The following is a 14193-nucleotide window of genomic DNA, read 5'->3' on the forward strand; positions in this document are numbered from 1 at the left end:
CGTCCCGCCTCGGCGCTATCCCTCTGCACCGCCGGCTTAGCGCCTAAAGATAGTCGTGTAACGCCTCTTTTAGCGCTCCAGCAACCTCTTAGGGCGAAGCAACTGAATTTCGGCGAAGGGGGCGCAACTTTGGGGCGGGCGCTAAAGTTGGGCGGGCGCTAACGTTAGCGCCCCAAAACTGGCAAAACTGAATTTCTAGGCCCTTATTTTTAAACAGTGACCCCTAGTTCTAGATTCACCCACAAGAGGAAACATCCTCTCCACATCCAGCCTGTCCAGACCCCTCAGGATCTTATATGTTTCAATCAAGTCACCTCTTACTCTTCTAAACTCCAGCGGATTCAAGCCTAGCTTCACAAAACATAAACTTAATCTGAGTCATTGGGCCCAGCATGAGGCTGAGACCTCCTCTAGGGCGCTGGAGCGGACTGCAAACCCCCTTCTCCCTGCAAACACTTCACTTTTTCACCAGACGTCCTCCTCACAGCCCGGTTCTGGACCTCGTACATGAGCCAAAGGAAACCCTTCCTGTCTAAAGATAAGGGGTAAGCCATTTAGGACTGAGATGAGGAGGAATGTCTTCACCCAGAGAGTGGTGACCCTGTGGAATTCTCTACCACAAAAGGCAGTTGAGGCCAAGTCATTAACTATATTCAAGAAGGAGTTGGATATATTTCTTAAGGCTAGGGGGATCAAGGGATATGGGGAGAAAGTTTGGTACTGAGTTTGGATGATCAGCCATGATCTCATTGAATGGCTCCTATCTTCTATGTTTCTATGTTTCTTTGTTACACACCAGGGGAGTTTTTGAATCAGGAAGAAGAACCATTTGGGCACAAGTCTTACCACGGCTTAAGCTGCTTTTTGGAAAAATAAAAACACAAATACGGGGGTAAAGATTTCGGCCTAGAAATTCAGTAGCGTTCGCCAGCCGTTAACGCCTTAAGAGGGGTAGATTTCCAGCGCTAGGCACTTAGCGCCCGGGCGCAGTCCGATCTGCGCCTACGCCCAACTTCAGTTGACATTTAGCGCCGGCGCAAAGTGTTTGCGCCCGCTCAGCTGCGCGCGCAGCTTATGACGTCATTTCGTCGTGCAACGCTGTTTGTGCGCCCCAAACCGGAAATTCAGTGGCGCCCGCCCAATGTGGGCGTGGCGCTGTTAAGAACTGTGAACTGGAACGCAGCAGAGGCCCTGCGGGCCTCGGGGAGCGCTAATTAAAGGGCACTTAGACTGAACTATAAAGGCCAGCCATTTTGCTGCAATGACTTTAGTGCTTTGGATTTCTGGACAGAGACCAAGGAACAGACCTTACTGATTTGGGACAACATAGGAGAGGTATTTTTGGCTTCTGGCCAGAGCTTGGAAATTAGACTCATTGTGATTTCACTGTTTGCAAGTTTATTATGGGGGCTGCATGGGGTTCCAACCCTCAGTTCCAGCATTATGTGCGAAGGGCTCACAGACACTGTGTGAGAGGGCCAGCCATGCCTAGACGCAGAGGGGCCATCAGGCGTCGGCAACGTAGGCCTTACCCACTCAGGGAATACCGCCAGCAGGTGTCCTATCTCACCATGACTGCCGCGCATTGTGTTAAGAGGCTGCGCTTCAGAAGGGAGGTGGTTGCAGAGATCTGCCAGCTGCTTCACAGAGATCTGCGTCCACAGCTGATGTGCAGGACGTCTCTGTCGGTGGAAGTGAAGGTCACGGTGGCTCTGAACTTTTATGCAAGCGGCTCCTTCCAAGCCGCTGCTGGGGACATAGCGAACATCTCCCAGTTCGCCGTGCATCGCTGCATCCGGCAGGTCACCGATGCCCTTTTCGCAAGGAGACACCAATTCATCTCCTTCCCCATGACCCTAGAGAGGCAGGAGCAGCGTGCAGTCGGATTTGCCAGGATCGCCGACTTCCCCATGGTGCAGGGCGCCATTGACTGCACGCATGTGGCTATGCGGGCACCTATCGACAATGCCGAGGATTACCGCAACCGGAAGGGCTACCATTCCCTCAATGTACAGCTGGTGTGTGACCACAGGCAGCGCATCCTAGCTGTCAATGCCCGCTTTCCAGGAAGCAGCCATGATGCATTTATCCTGCGCCAGACTACTGTGGCTGACATGTTCGAGGCACAGCCTCCACCAAGGGGATGGCTTATTGGGGACAAGGGCTACCCTTTGTGTACATGGCTCATGACCCCGCTCCGCGCGCCCAGGACCCCTGCGGAGGAGGCATACAACGAAAGCCATCAAGCCACAAGGAACATCATAGAGCAAACGATTGGCGTCCTCAAGCAACGGTTCCACTGCCTGGATCGTTCCGGCGGATCTCTACAGTATTCGCCGGATAGAGTCTCCCAGTTCGTCATCGTTTGCTGCATGCTGCACAACCTGGCTATCCGCAGGACTCAGGCACTGCCACCTCGCGTTGGACCACCACCTCAGGAGGACGAGCAGGAGGACCATGAGGAGGAGGAGGAGGAGGAGGAGTACCAGCCCAGGAGGGAGCCACAAGGTCCAAGGGCCGTCCGCCGGCAGCTTATTGAACGACACTTCTAGGCCCCCTGTCAGGGAATGGCTTGTGGCAATGAACGCACCTGAATGCAGCCGCTCCGCAAGCCCTCAGCCGGTTAACGCAACAACCACTTGAAACATGACACCTGGACAAGCTGAATAAATAAAAAGCTTTATTTAACAAACTCAGGGCCCTTCCCACATGAAACAGAAAAACAGACAAGACCCCCAAAAAACAGTCAAAAACATATCTCACTCCCACAACCTGGGGAGGAATAACAAAAATTGTCCTTCCAATTGGCCTTCATCCTCGGCCTTACCAAAATAAGCCCCCCCCCTCCAGAACACAAACACCCCCATATAAAAAAACATTTGCCTTCATCTTCGGCCTTACCAAAATAAGCCCCCCCCTCCAGAACACAAACACCCCCATATAAAAAAAACAGTTGGCAACACACTCTACTTGGTGTGCCGAGAGGGCGAGTCCTTGTGCAGGCTTCTCCGGCCCCTGCCCGACCTGTTGCTCCGCCTCAACCTGGGCCCTGTGGGTGTTGCAAGGCTGGGGGAAGGCTCCTGAGGGGCACAATGCGTGACGGCAGATGCCCTTGGGGGTCGGCCTGCATCAGTCTCTCCAGCAGCTCGTCGCACCTTGGCTGGGGGAGTGGCAGTGGCAGCTGCAGCAATGGGGGCAAGCTGGCTGATGCCAGGCGCTCGCTGGTCGCCAGAGACACTGGCACTCGGCCGGCCTGGCACTGCAGCAAGCGCTGCAATCTGGTGAAGGCCAGACCGCTGTCCTGCAGCAGGGCGGCGGGTGCCCTGGCGATGCTTCCGTGACACAGCGAGTGTGGCAGAAGTGAGTGCGCGAACTGCCCTGGTCTGTGCCCGCATCAGATCAGCCAGTGTCTGGACGGCACCACTCATGAACTCGCGACTCGCGTCCTGTGCTGCCGCGAGTTGCTCGACACCCCTGGCCTGTGCTGCCGCGAGTTGCTCAACACCCCTGGCCTGTGAGTCCCCGAAATTGGCCACACTATGAGCCAGGGACTCAATGGCCTGAGGCAACTGTCCCACAACCCCCATGAACTCGTTGTGGCGCCGCTCCGAGGCCACGGACATTTCATCAAGGAGGCGCACCTCCTGGGCGAGGACCGTCTCCGGACTGGAGGGTGGACTCTCCCTCTGGGGAGAAGGCTGCCGAGCTGCCCGACCCTTCCCGCATGCCTGGACGCCACTGGGCCCAGCAACTGCCCTCCCCTGCAACACTGCCCCCCTCTGGGGAGAAGGCCGCCGTGCTGCCCGACCCTTCCCGCGTGCCTGGACGCCACTGGGCCCAGCAACTGCCCTCCCCTGCAACACTTCCCCCCTCTGGGGAGAAGGCAGCCGTGCTGCCCGACCCTTCCCGCGTGCCTGGACGCCACTGGGCCCAGGAGCTACACCCCCCTGCAACACTTCCCCCTGGCTCTCCTCCAGGCAAGACGTGTCCCCTCCATTGCCATCCCCTGGCGCGGATGAGGGTTCCCCCGATGTGCCGCCTTCCTCTTGGCAGGAAGGCACAAGAGTAGCTTTAGAGTGAGGACAGGGCGTCAGCGAGGGAGGCATGAGTGGTGCCATTATGCGCATTGGTGGGACAGTGGCAAAGGATGTAGATCTGAAGCGCAAGGGGAACCAGAGAGGTCCAAACGGTCATGTCCTTACCATTGGGTCCCAGCACAGGGTCGGCATCTCCAATAGCAACGGGGCCAGTCACCCGGCCACGCACGAGTCGAGCCACGCTCTCCTCCAGCTGACTGAGCTGCTGGAACTGGGGACGGCCTCCCCCGGTGACAGTCTGGCTCTTCAAATTCCGCGCCAGCTTGGCCTGCAAGAGAAAGGACGGCCTCTAAGTACAGTGTGGTGCCCTGTTGTTGTGTGCACTGCCTCCCATGGTCGAATAGCTTGGCCAGTGTGTTAAGTGCAGAGAGTGCTATTGATGATCATGCCAGTGCCATAGCTGCGGGAGGAGGGCTGGCCATTAGGCCTTTGAGGTCCCTTTGCCCATAATGTGAGGTGCACATGCAAGGATGAGGAGGACACTGGAAAGGGTACTCACCCTGACCAACCGACTGAGGTCGTTGTACTTCTTGCGGCATTGGTCAGCAGTCCTGGGGACATCGCTGTTGGCTGACACCCTCAGGGCGATTTCCCTCCAGGCTCTCCTGTACTGCCTTCTGGGAGCCTTCTTGCCACTGTCCGGGCACAAGATCTCTCTGTTCTTTTCCAACCCCCTAAGCAGCACCCTCAAAGCATGCTCTGAGAAGCGCTGCGCTCGTTCACGGGCCTTCTGCATGGCTTCAGGCGCTATTTGGGTCCACCAGCAGTGTTCAGGCCTAGCTGCAGGGCTCCACTATCCAGGGCGTGGCTGCAGACAAAGTCGACCCTTCCCCCTTTAAGAGCTGGCCGGCGTCAGGGTGTCTGCTGTCAATCAAAACATGACCGCACCTGCGCTGCGCCAGGCCTCGGCGTTATCAGTCCGCACCGCCGGCTTAGCGCCTAAAGATAGGAGTGCAACGCCAGTTTCAGCGCTCGCCCAAACTCCTTGGCCAAAGCTACTGAATTTCGGCGAAGTGGCCTCCACTTTCCGGCGGGCGCTAACTTTAGCGCCTGCCCGACTTTACCGCCCCAAAAGTGGCTATACTGAATTTCTAGGCCTTCATCTTTACTGCATTGCCAGAGGTGATTACGTCATGGCTGACAACACAGTTATATTACAGGCGAGTGAAGTCTCAAAATGTAAAGCGTTATTTGAGTAATGGAGACAAAACACTGGATCAATCAAATGTCACATCAACCTCAGTTAAATAAATATTTGGTGATTATTAAGTGACTAGAAATTTTTAAATCAAAAAATGTCAACCGCCCTTCCCCCCACCGCCACCACCACCCCCCCCCCACCCACCCCCCACTTTCATGTTGGTGAACAGAATCCCTTTTTTCTGCAATATACTGCGAAAGGAATAGTTTTATTGTGGCAGATTATAATTTGCAGCCCTCTCCCGCTGGGTGTCCCAGGAGCTGCGACACTGATGCCTTCAACTGCTGATGCGGGAGCTTGGCATTGAAGTGACAAGTTGTCAGACGCTGGCAGCCGGAGCTGCCCTGGGTGTAATCATTTGCCCCGGGGTTGTCCTGTGGCGGGTGCCATGCCGCACACCTCAGGTTTGCCTCCTTGGGGCCTACGCCGAGGAAATCAATGGAAATATTGGTGAGCTGGTCGGCCTGAGACCGGCTCATGACGGGGGAGGCACCTTTGGGTCCCATTTTACAGTCGTAGTCACAGCAAAACAAAAGGGTTTGGTTTGTACATTCCAGTATTATTGACTGTAGTGAATTTAGTTTCGGCAAAAGCAATGGTTGTGAGCTAGCTCGCTTGACATTTCCATGCCAAAGGAGACTTTAACTTGTCAATTAAATCTGGGCCAGTGACGCAGAAGAGGTTTAATCCAAGGGGAAAACAAATTAAAATGTTTCAACCATGGGTGCATTTCAGTATATTCATGTGACAATATTCTGACATTAAACCAGTGACTACACTTCAAAAAGTACTTCATTGGCTGTAAAGCAACAAGAGCAGGTCAGAGGCTGGGTATTCTGCGGCAAGTGTCTCACCTCCCGACTCCCCAAAGCCTTTCCACCATCTACAAGGCACAAGTAAGGAGTGTGATGGAATACTCTCCACTTGCCTGGATGAGTGCAGCTCCAACAACACAAGAAGCTCGACACCATCTAAGACAAAGCAGCCCGCTTGATTGGCACCCCATCCACCACCTTAAACACCCACTCCCTCTGCCACCGGCGCACCGTGGCTGCAGTGTGTACCATCTACAAGATGTACTGCAGCAAATCGCCAAGACTTCTTCGGCAGCACCTCACAAACCCACGACCTCTACCACCTAGAAGGACAAGGGCAGCAGGCGCGTGGGAACACCACCACCTCCAAGTTCCCCTCCAAGTCACACACCATCCTGACTTGGGAGTATATCGGCCAATCCTTCATCGTCGCTGGGTCAAAATCATGGAACTCCCTCCCTAACGGCACTGTGGGAGCACCTTCACCACACGGGACTGCAGCGGTTCAAGAAGGCGGCTCACCACCACCTTCTCAAGGGCAATTAGGGATGGGCAATAAATGCTGGCCTTACCAGCAAAGCCCAGATCCCATGAACGAATTTTTAAAAAAGCTCTTTGGGACGTCCTGAGGTCGTGAAAGACGCTGTATAATTGCAAGTTCTTTAGTTCTTTAACATTAATGGATATTACAACTGACACATTAGGAGAATTTGCAGTGAGGATGGCCATTCAAGAGGAACTGGTTGTGTTGTGTTTGCAGCTGCAATCAAGCAATGGAAATAAATGCAAATGTTGAATACCAATCCGTGATCAAAGGAAACATCACAGTACAATCCATTAGACACCAATAAGCAATGTACCTGACCGAAATAGAATCAGAATAATCTTTTACCAAACACTGTTCCATTACAGAAATGTCTAACAGTCTGTGGTCAACAGCTCGGCTACCCACTTCCTCTAAGGCGTTACGTATTTCCTTGATCTTTCAACATAATTAGCAGCAAAATATTTCTACATTTAGAATTCAGTCATCGACCTTGTTTAAAAAAAAAATTAGGGTATAAAACAAATGTCAGGACCCGTGTTTGATTTTAAACGACACTCTGTGGTTTTTGTGTTAGCCGACGCAAGGATCATTGTCTTCTTTCCAAGTCCAGGGCATCATAGAGTGGATGAGCTTGGAGTGCTGGGTATAAATGAAACAGAAACAAAGTGCGCGGCCATTTTCCAGGAAACTCAGCAATTAGCAGCAAACACAAAGCAAAAGAACGTGTGTGCTGATGTGGCCGCTGGAGGAGGATAGACCTGAAGCCAGTGGGTGCCCAGAGGCTTGGCAAGCTATTATGCACAATTCACCACTATCTCACAATGTTCCCCTCACCTGAATTCAGAATTACAATCCCCTCTACCTTCACAGCCCACATAGTAATATAAAGGTGGGCTGAATTCCATCTATTCTGTGTTCCCAACATCTGACAACACCACCGACTCATTTACACCTGGATAGGTCTCTTTGTAATCACACTTTCTCTTTCTGTAAAGTCATGCAGTGAGTTTTACAGATGTGCTGTGATGCAGCGTGATACAAAGAGGGGCAGCACCCCTCCTCCTTGCCCACACAGTGAGTTCCCGATCTCAGTCATATCCCTCCCTTTCTCTGTAACCTCCTCCAGCCCTACAACCTCCCTCCCCGAGATCTCTGCGCTCCTCCAATTCTGGCCACTTGAGTATCCCTGATTTTAATCGCTCCACCATTGGTGGCTGTGCCTTCAGCTGCCTGGGCCCTAAGCTCTAGAATTCCCTCCCTAAATCTCTCCGCCTCTCTTCTCCTTTAAGACGCTCCTTAAAACCTACTTCTTTGACCTTATGTTGGCTTGGTGTAAAATTTTGTTGGATAATTGCTCCTGTGAAGCGCTTTGGGAAGTTTTACTATGTTGAAAATGCTATATAAATGCAAGTTGTTGTTGTTGCTGTTACCCATGCCTGATGCCTCTTTGAATGTGCAATTAAGGGGCCGAATGCCTGCCCGAGATCTCCTCACCAAGATTGGTTAGCCCTGAGGCAGCTGGCGTATTGTGGGCTGCACTCGGGGAAACCAAGCCCCAGAGACCACCTATCAACCAACCAAAGGAACGTACCTGAGTGCGGAGCCGTTAAACCATCGCTGCCGCCACCACCTCCCTCCCTCCGCTTGCCCACTAACGACGCCCACCCCCACCTCAGCCCAAGTCCCAATCTCTAACCCCAGCCCCCACCTGGCCTGCCTCGACCAGTGGCCTGATCTTCCTTCATTCTTTGCCAGTGAGCTCTTAGTGCCTTGTGAATGAAGTTCAAGGTCCAATATCAGGGGCTTCTCGGACCTCACCATTCAGGCGAAGGAATGTGCCCTCCTAAGCGCCCAAAAATGGGCGTGCCTGAATTTCCAGGCCATTGAATATAAAAGGACTATAAAATAATAACTTGTTGACAAACACAGATACACGCCCACTACAGAGACTCAACTGTTAACTGAACAGGAGTCGGAACTAGATCACCTCTGCTTACTGAAATCCAAGTGTACAAGATCCCCACTGATGCTCTGAGATCTTCTTTAATGTTCCATTACCTTTTGTGCAATTGGTTTAATTCAAATGTGAAAAGTGTAGAAACAAGCTATTAATCATCTAAACTAATGGGTTGATAGTAATTAATGTAAAATCTTTTATACAAGTTAAACCTTAAACATTCACTCCCTCCACCACCGGTGCACCGTGGCTGCAGTGTGTACCATCTACAAGATGCACTGCAGCAACTCGCCAAGGCTTCTTCGACAGCACCTCCCAAACCCGCGACCTCTTCCACCTAGAGGGACAAGGGCAGCAGGCGCATGGGAACACCGCCACCTCCAAGTTCCCCTCCAAGTCACACACCATCCTGACTTGGAAATATATCGGCCGTTCCTTCATCGTCGCTGGGTCAAAATCCTGGAACTCCCTCCCTAACAGCACTGTGGGAGCACCTTCACCACATGGACTGCAGCGGTTCAAGAAGGCGGCTCACCACCACCTTCTCGAGGGCAACTAGGGATGGGCAATAAATGCTGGCCCTGCCAGTGACGCCCACATCCAGAGAATGAATTAAAAAAAAAAGTTCATACCAGTTCACGACCTGGAAACATGGTGTGACTTAATGAAATGTTAACATAGAAACATAGAAGATAGGAGCAGGAGTAGGCCATTCGGCCCCTCGAGCCTGTTCTGCCATTTAATGAGATCATGGCTGATCATCCAAATTCAGTACCCTGTCCCTGCTTTCTCCCCATATCCCTTGATCCCTTTAGCCATAAGAAATACATCTAACTCCTTCTTGAATATATTTAATGAATTGGCCTCAACTGCCTTGTGTGGTAGAGAACTCCACAGGTTCACCACTCTCTGGTTGAAGAAATTCCTCCTCATCTCAGTCCTAAATGGCTTACCCCTTATCCTTAGACTGTGACCCCTAGTTCTGGACTCCCCCGCCATCGGGAACAGCCTCCCTGCATCTAGTCTGTCTAGTCCTGTTAGAATTTTTATAAGTTTCAATGAGATCCCCTCTCATTCTTCTAAACTCCAGCGAGTACAAGCTCAATCGACCCAATCTCTCCTCATAAGTCATTCCTGCCATCCCAGGTATCAGTCTGTAGGAATGCAGCATCAAATTATTTGCCAGAGGAGAATTCAAATTCCAGCATTGTTTGTCGCTTTCACTTCTGTTCCCCTCTTCTCCTCTATGAGCAGGTTTAACTGGTTTTGAGCGGAGGCCAGTAACGAATGTGTCCTCTCAATCAAAACAGAGAACCTTTGAAAGCAGAGTCTAACCTTGGGTAAAGGATGGTATTGAAGCAAGATAGCAGAATCTGAGATTGACCGCTTTTTCTGCTGCGATTCCTTTGGGCAGCAGGTTTGCCTGAATCAACCAGCTCACCGGGTGAGGACAGGTAACACTTACCTACAATCCCCAAGCCCCCTCACTCCCCCCCACAACCCCCCCACCTGCCGAGGAGCATCACTGACAGTAGCTGTGGAGGGGCCAACATGGACTCGACTTTATGTTCCTGCTAACCCAGCTTGCCAGGGGCCAAATTGCGGGGGAAGTACAGGGAGAAAGTAAGAGAGAGAGAGGGGGCAAAAGAAATAAGGGGGCACAAAATTCAAAGTTGCACTTCTTGATAACTTGAGTTGCACATTCTCGTCATGTCCTGGACACGAATATATGTTAAAGTTCGTTCAGGGTGATGCTTTAAAGGTCATCAAATGAATAATTTGCAGAAATTAAATGGTTACTTCCTCTCCTTTCTTTATTTAATGCTGATTACACACATGCTTTGTTTTCCCCCCCAAGCTGTGGTGTGTTGCATCGCAGACTTCCTTTATTTTTGAACTTAAAACTTCCTTCCTTGTAATAAGGCATGCTTTCATGATGAGTGCAGTTCGAAGCAGGAAGTTGGCCTATAGGTTAGGTTTTTGTAACTACACTATTATATGTTTGTTAGGACACTCGGTAATTAATCACTTTCACTGATGTGTGGTCCTCCACAGGACGCGTGCAGCTAAAGTGTTTTCTATTAGAACTGGCTGCCAGTTCCTAACCTCTGCCACTCTGCAGCTTTGATGCATCTTGCAAGAATCCGTATGGCTGATCGCCACGAACCAGCCACCAGTTTCAGTCCCCATGGTAAATCCACAACAGACTGCAAACTACAAATGTTCCTTGATCTGTGAGGAAATTATATACAGTGCAAGCTTATACCAAACATGTGGCGGGTGGAGCCCCCGTGGCAGCATCTTCCGCCTAAACTGTTTGCTTTTAAAGAAACAGTCCCAGTCGAAGAGGTCCATGGGTGCAGCATGTGATGGTTAATGAGAATCTATATCACGTGTCATAACGTCACGGACCACAACAGCAGAGCCTTACCTGACTCACCACAGACGCTCGGACCTCACACCTCAGTCTCCTTTCATGTCACTGGTGAAGGGGAAAAAAGTGCCTGTTACTCGGTGATTTCAGTTCATTCTAACTCAGAACTTCCACTATTTATAATACAAAGGATGTTTGTTTTGCCAGTGTCAGCTGTGGCTCAGCTGGTATCACCTTCGCCTCTGAGTCAGGAGGGTTGTGTGTTTAAAAGTTCCACTCCAGGGACTTGATCACATAAAGCTAGGCTGACACTCCCAGTGCGGCGCTGAGGGAGCCCCGCACTGTTGGAGGTGCCGTCTTTCGGATGAGATATTAAACCGAGGCCCCGTCTAGCTCTCTCAGCTGGACGTAAAAGATCCCATGGCGCTATTTTGAAGAAGAGTCGGGGAGTTATCCCCGGTGTCCTGACCAATATTTATCCCTCAACCAACATAAAAAAACAGATTATCTGGTCATTAGCACATTGCTGTTTGTGGGAGCTTGCTGTGCACAAATTGGCTGCTGCGATTCCCACATTACAACAGTGACTACACTTCAAAAGTACTTCATTGACTGTAAGGCGCTTTGAGACGTCCGGTTGTCGTGAAAGGCGCTATAGAAATGCAAGTCTTTCTTTTTTTAATAGAAGCGCAAAATTGTACAAAGTCCATGTTTAAAAAAGTAATCAGGTAACAAAAGAACAGAGATGCTTCATTACTTTTCCTTCAAAGAAAGAAGAAAGACTTGCATTCCTATCGCGCCTTTCACAACATCAGGATATCCCAAAGAACTTTACAGCCAATGAAGTACTTTTTGCAGTGTAGTCACTGTTGTAATCAATGCTCCCTTTAAGCTGTGCGGCCACACAGCGCTCTAGGGGTCCCGCGCAGCCAGCAAGCTGGCTTTTAAATTGAAAAAAAAACGCGCATGCGCGGAATTCTGAATGGGCCGCGCAGCCCGTTAAAGGGGCCGCGCGGCCCAAAAGGAAACGACGGGAACATTGGTTGTAATGTAGGAAACGCGGCAGCCAATCTGCGCACAGCAGGCTCCCAATGTGATAAATGACTGGGTCATCAGTTTTAGGTTAAACTTTTTAACTTGCCACCTCAGCCTCGCAGATGGTTCTGCAGCGGGCGAACAATTGGCATCGCCGGTTTTACGCCCGGACGGCAAGTTGACGATCGACTACAAGGCTGTGTTACTTTTGTCACCAAAATGTTATTTCAAATGAATCAAGTTACAAAAATAATAATTAACATAAGCGTAAATAAAGATAGATCTCCTGCTATTAATAAGTTACAAAGAAAAAGATTGCATTTATATAGCGACTTTCACAACCTCAAGTCGTCCCAAAGCACCTTTGCAGCCAATGGAGTCCTTTCGAAGTGTGGTCAAACTCTTTGTAATTTAGGGAAATGCGGCCGACAATTTGCGCACAGCAAGATCCCACAAACAGCAATGTGATAAATGACCAGATAATCTGTTTTAGTGATGTTGGTTAAGGGGTAAATGTTGACCAATTCCCATAATTTTTAACTTTTGATGCTGGTGATTAAAATATAATGGCAAGAGGGCAGAGCCAGCACATAAAAACACAACACCGGTATCGCACTGGCCCCAATCAAAATAAAACTGAAATAGTGAAAATGTACAAATCAATTCGACTGGACGACCACCTGTTCTTCTGGTGTAAAGTTGGTGTTAGACCCCAACACTTTGCGATCTGATCTGCCACACCTGAACTGCACTGGAAGTGCCCCGGATACAACATTAGCTCGGGCAGCTTTTAGTCATCCAGGGTGCCCGCCTGAAACAGGTGTCAGGCTCCATAAATATGCAGAGCGGGGGCCCTCCAATGAATGCGAAATCGAGGTACAAATAGACCCACATAAAACGCTGGCCCACTGCTAGCGCGTCTGAGATCCCCCCCACCCCCCGGGGTCGCTCGCCTCGCCCACACACCCAAATCTGACCAGGTCGCCACAGGAGCTGGCGGATTTCTCACCCTCCCTGACCTGCGAGCTGCGTCACGCCACCCATTTTGGTGCCCGCAGCGCGCCAGCAGCATTTAAAGGAGACACAATGCTGAATTTAGCTCGGCCCTCAGGCTGGCACGGGCAGGCACGCAGAGAGTCATCACTCCGCCCACTTTGCACCCATTTTGGGGATGTAACTGGTAGAATAGATATGGGAGAACCAGTGGATATGGTGTATTTGGACTTTCAGAAGGCTTTCGATAAGGTCCTGCATAGTTAAAGCACATGGGATTGGGGGTAAGGTACTGACTTGGATAGAAAACTGGTTGGCAGACAGGAAGCAAAGAGTTGGAATAAACGGGTCTTTTGCCGAGCGGAAGGCAGTGACTAGTGGGGTACCGCAGGGATCGGTGCTAGAACCCCAGTTATTCACAATATATATTTGTGATCTAGACGAGGGAACTAGATGTAATATCTCCAAGTTTGCAGACGACACAAAGCTGGGTGGGCGTGTGTGCTGTGAGGAGGATGCAGAGAAACTCCAGTATGATTTGGACAGGTTGGGCGATTGGGCAGATGCATGGCAGATGCAGTATAATGTGGATAAATGCGAGGTTATCCACTTTGGTGGCAAAAACAGGAAGGCAGATTACTTTCTGAACGGCAATAGATTGGGAAAAGGGGAAGTGCAACGAGACCTGGGTGTCCTTGTGTACCAGTCGCTGAAGGTAAGCATGCAGGTGCAGCAGAAGGTTAAGAAGGCAAATGGTATGCTGGCCTTCATAGCGAGAGGATTAGAGTACAGGAGCAAGAATGTCTTGCTGCAGTTGTACAGGGCCTTGGTGAGACCACACCTTGAGTATTGTGTGCAGTTTTGGTCGCCTTATCTGAGGAAGGATGTTCTTGCCATGGAGGGAGTGCAGCGAAGATTCACCAGACTGATACCTGGGATGGCAGGAATGACGTATGAAGAGAGATTGGGTCGATTAGGCTTATATTCGCTAGAGTTTAGAAGAATGAGAGGGGATCTCATTGAAACTTATAAAATTCTAACAGGACTAGACAGACTAGATGCAGGAAGGCTGTTCCTGATGGTAGGGGAGTCCAGAACCAGGGGTTACAGTCTAAGGATAAGGGGTAAGCCATTTAGGACAGAGATGAGGAGGAATTTCTTCACCCAGAAAGTG

Source organism: Somniosus microcephalus, chromosome 30 (assembly GCF_052327205.1).
Source record: "Somniosus microcephalus isolate GS21.2 chromosome 30, FLI_Smic_1.0, whole genome shotgun sequence".
In the NCBI taxonomy this organism is placed as follows: Eukaryota; Metazoa; Chordata; class Chondrichthyes; order Squaliformes; family Somniosidae; genus Somniosus; species Somniosus microcephalus.